This window comes from Otolemur garnettii, unplaced genomic scaffold, assembly GCF_000181295.1.
Source record: "Otolemur garnettii isolate 467f Iridium unplaced genomic scaffold, OtoGar3 scaffold00032, whole genome shotgun sequence".
Classification (NCBI taxonomy): Eukaryota; Metazoa; Chordata; class Mammalia; order Primates; family Galagidae; genus Otolemur; species Otolemur garnettii.
The window spans coordinates 10,581,453-10,585,991 of record NW_003852427.1 but is presented as its reverse complement, the minus strand read 5'-3'; the positions used below and the strand labels follow the sequence as shown (position 1 = coordinate 10,585,991).

At 39.0% G+C, this 4,539-nt stretch overlaps 1 non-coding gene across 1 annotated transcript; it reads left to right on the top strand.

Annotated features, from left to right (window-relative positions):
• The first annotated feature begins 670 nt into the window (after nucleotides 1-670).
• Nucleotides 671-773, top strand: LOC111725170. The gene has a single exon (XR_002773300.1). It is a non-coding gene; the product is annotated as a U6 spliceosomal RNA (small nuclear RNA).
• The last annotated feature ends 3,766 nt before the right edge of the window (nucleotides 774-4,539 follow it).

Here is a 4,539-nt window from a genome sequence, read left to right as displayed (position 1 = left end):
CAAGCGTACTTTCTAGACAAAGTGGGGCCACTTGCGTGGACTTTGCCCACATGAAACACTCCTTTCCTGTGTTGCCTTTGCACTGTCTGTCTCCTGGGAATGAACATTCAGACCGTTGATGAGTTTTTTCTTTTTTTAATTTCTTTTTAAAACTTCAGATCAGTGTGGGGGTACAAATGATGAGATTCCATAGTTTGTATTTGTCAGACTAAAATCTGATTAGAAAGTGTGGCCTACACCCAGGTAGTGTGCTATGTATCTGTGCAATGTATCCTTTGGACAGGAATTTCCCCAATCCCTCTTCCCCACTGCTTGAATTTCATTGAGTTTTTCCTTGATGTGTTTTTCTTAAGAGAAGTAAAACGTATGCACAGCCTATTAATTTCATCATATTCCAAGTTGAAGGAATAAGCCATGCTATGAAATAATGCAGGGTCCCACCTCTATGCTTCCAAAATGCCACATGCATAGCCCTATAAATGGAATTAAAACATTTTATAGAATTAATTATACTTATACCTGTCTGGTTTTTTGTGATCTGTCATATAGATAGAACTCATTGTATGAACAAAGAAGGGAGGGCTTTCCTTAGTGGGAGTTGTACAGGTGCGTATGATTAGAATTTATGTGACAACTTGTCAGGATTTACTAATAAGAGTCATCTGGGCATTGGCTTTGGTAGCACATATACTAAAATTGGAACGATACAGAGAAGATTAGCATGGCCCCTGTGCAAGGATGACATGCAAATTTGTGAAGTGTTTCATATTTTTACTCAGTACTATTATGAAATCAATTTATAATCGCTCACACTTTCATATGAAGAATAGATCATAACTATGGCCCAAGATGGAGGGAAGAAGGGGGATGGGAAGGGAAGGGGAAGTCAGATCGAGGGAGGGTAAATGGTGGGATCACACCAATGGTGCATAATGCAAGGGTACATGTCGGATCTATTAGTATAGAGTATAATTGTCTTAACACAATAACTAAGTAAATGAGATGAGATATATATTAACCAGTGTGATGTAAGTGTTCCTAATTCTATATGAAATCAGCACATTGTACCCCATAAATGCATTAATGTATCCATGATTTATGTGTTTATGATTTAATAAAAAAAATAAGCAAGCAAAAAAAAAAAAGTAAAAAATTTAAGAATAAAAAAGAGTCATCTGGGACTCTTGCTAAAATCCAGACTCCTCGGCCCTACCACAGTGAAGGTGATTCAGTGGGTCTGGAGTTAGGTTGGGAATCTGAGTTTTTACTTTTTGTCCCAGTGGTTCTCATGCCCTGGTAAGTCCGGGAAACATTTGCAGAATGGTTAAGAGCTCAGGTCTCATCAGACTTGGGTTTGAATCCCAACTCTTTCACTCATTAGCTGTGTGACATTGGTCAAATTATTTCACCTGTCTAAACTTCACTCTTCTCATCAGCTAAACAGATTATAAAAACAAGTCCTCAAAGTGTTGTGAATTTACATGAGAAAATACATGAAACCTGATTAGCAAAGCCCTGGACACATAACACATTCTATAAATAATGCCTTCTTAAGTCCAGAATGACGCAAAGGGACAGTGTCATTACCAAAATTGATCCTCAGTTAGAAGGTGAGAAAATTGATATGCAAAGAAGCTAGCCAAGGTCACATAGGCAGGAACTGCCAGAGCCAGGCTTAAAATCCAAGGAACTTCTATTGAAGTGTCTCATGACAGGCTTGGAGACCACCAATGTTGGAAGAGGATGGAGAGGGGCTTTGGGATACATACCTTGCACATGTTGACCCTTTCCCTGTAAGGAGTTGGGAATCTGAAATTCAATCCTAAAATATTAGGTAATATAGATTAGAATGTTTTTCTGAAAGATTGAAAAAGATAAATTTAGAACTGAAAGAGAAGGTCTTTATAGAAACTAGGATTTTTCCAGGTTTATAATATGAAGAATCTTACAAGAAGTGAAATTCCTGTATGACAGACCTCTGAGAGTCTCTGAGGGTGAGTGATGGGATGGGGAGCTGGCATCATTGATGACCAAGCCTCTCAGGGGATAAAATTCCCTGTCATGACTTTGATCTTGTAGTTTCCAGGGTTGTAATCTCTCTCCACACACCTAATCAGCAGTATCTGAGTAACTGTTTTAAGACCAGTTCCAGAAAGCTTTCCATGGTAATGGCAGTGGCAAGGGAAAGATGGGCAAAGTGTGTATAATATTTTGTAGCAAAATTTAATTTGGAGTTTTGCTTCTGATTGGAATACTGAAGGATGAAAAGGACCTTCACTCTTACTGTTGACAACAAGAAATTTTGGATAAGATACAGAATCATAAATATCTTTAAAAAATTATATTTTAAGATAGGATCTCACTCAGTCATCCAGGTTGGAGCGCAGGGGCATGATCACAGCTCACTGCAGCCCCAAACTCCTGGGCTCAAGCAATCCTCCTGTCTCAGTCTCTGAGTAGCTGGAACTACAGGCTCACACCACTGTGCCAAACTAATTTTTCTTATTTTTTTATAGCCATGGTATCTTGCTATCTTGTCCACACTGGTCTTGAACTTCTGGCCTCAAGAAAGCCCTCTGCCTTGGCCTTCCAAAGTGCTAGGATTCTAGGCATGAGCCACTGTGCCTGACCTCAGTATCATACTTATCTTTAAAGCTATCAAAGACCAGTGGGCACAAAGAAATTTAAAAGTCCTAGACTCCAGAGATATCAGTCCTTTCTAGGTGAGACAGATATAGAGGAAACTTTCATATCTGGGGTCAGTTGCTGAGGTTAGGCACATTGCGGGTAAAGGAGCAAGTCTGCCAGTGAAATTGAGTCTTGGTTGGGATGAGAAGTAGCCAAATTTTTGACAAATCTATGGCTGGCATTTGGATGTAGAGGATATTTAAATGTAAAGATAATCTAATTGGCCAGTAATTTTCTCCACAGAAATCCTGTGGAATAAACAGGTGGTGGGAGCAGGGTTAGAAAACAGAAAGAGATCTTTCAATCTTGTAGTCTTGCAGTTTCAAAGTCTTAGGATCTTCAAATCTCATGCTCTCTCAGTCTTGTGGTCTTGCCATTTCCTGGCCCTGCAATTCCCAGGTCCCACAGTTTCATGCTTTGCACTCTCATAGTCTTGTGATTTCATCATTTGAAATCTAGCAACCTGTGGTCACAAAGTCTTGGGGTCTAACAGCAGTCTTCTGGTGCTTTAAGGACAGACCTCAGCTTCTTTCTTTTTTCTTTTTTTAAAGTTTTTGAAGTCAAATTTAAGTGAAACCTAATCAAAGCTGTAACCAAATATTCACTCAATACTTTTGATGAGATAAATGATGACAGCAAGCAACTTGGCTGCCCTGGTAGGAGGCTGTGATGAAAAGCAAAGGGAGATTTCCTTAGACTACTTCTGCTTGAATTTCAGGGCTGTGCTAGAAATATTAAAGGTGCAGCGTTGCTATTGATTAGCTCAAATTGATCAGACCTTTACCCTATCTGCCTAACTAAAGCACATAATTCATATACTTTTAGCCTCAACCATTATTTTATAAATAATATCTGTATGTAATAAAAAGTTACGAGACACATAAAGAAGCAGGGTAATGTGACCACAGGAAAGATAAAAATCAGAAAATTGCATTGATGTTGGAATTAGCAGACCCGGCATTGGAATTAGTAGACAGGAACTTCAAAATACCATAAGAAATACGTTCAAAGAGCTTTAGGAAAAGATGAATATAGTGAGTAAAGAGATGTGGGAATTTAGAGAGGATATAAACTGTAAAAGAGAACCACGTGAAAATTCTAAAATTAAGAAATGTGCCTTAAAAACATTTTGCTGTGTGGAAGAGCAGATTACACACGCAACTGAAGAGGGGACTATTGAAGATGAAGACACACAATAAAAGCCATCCAAACAGAAGTACAGAGTTAAAAAGAAAGAAATAGAGACTCGTGATCTGTGGGCTGGGGCTAAGTGCTCTAAAATACACGTAATTATAGTTCTAGCAGGCGAGGACAGAGAGTGGGGCAGCAACATTTTTTGGAGGAATGTCGACTGGAAATTTCTAAAGTTGATAAAAACAACGATCTACAAGTCCAGGAAGCTCAACAAACCCTAAGAAAGATAAATTTAAAGAAAATCACAGCCCGATACATTATTGTCAAGCTCCTGAAAACCAAAGATAAAACATCCTGAAAGCATCCAGTTAAGGGTGATGCAGCGCATGCTGGGTAACAAGGTTCCAAATGACCACCGACTTACCCTCAGGGAAAAATGGTGCTCAGAAGACAGCTCGATAAGTCTTTACAGCATTGGGAAAAGACTGTCAGCACAGAATGCATGCCCACTAAAAATATCCCTTAAGAATGAAGGCAAAGTAGTGGCACTTTCAGACTGTAAACACACACACACACACACTCACATACCCCCGAGAGAATTAATTGATAGCAGGCTTTTACTATACAAATTGCTAAGGGAAGTTTTTTAGGTTAAAAGGAAATGATGGTAGGTGGAAAGTCAGATATTTGGAAAGGAATGGAGAACATCAGGATGGC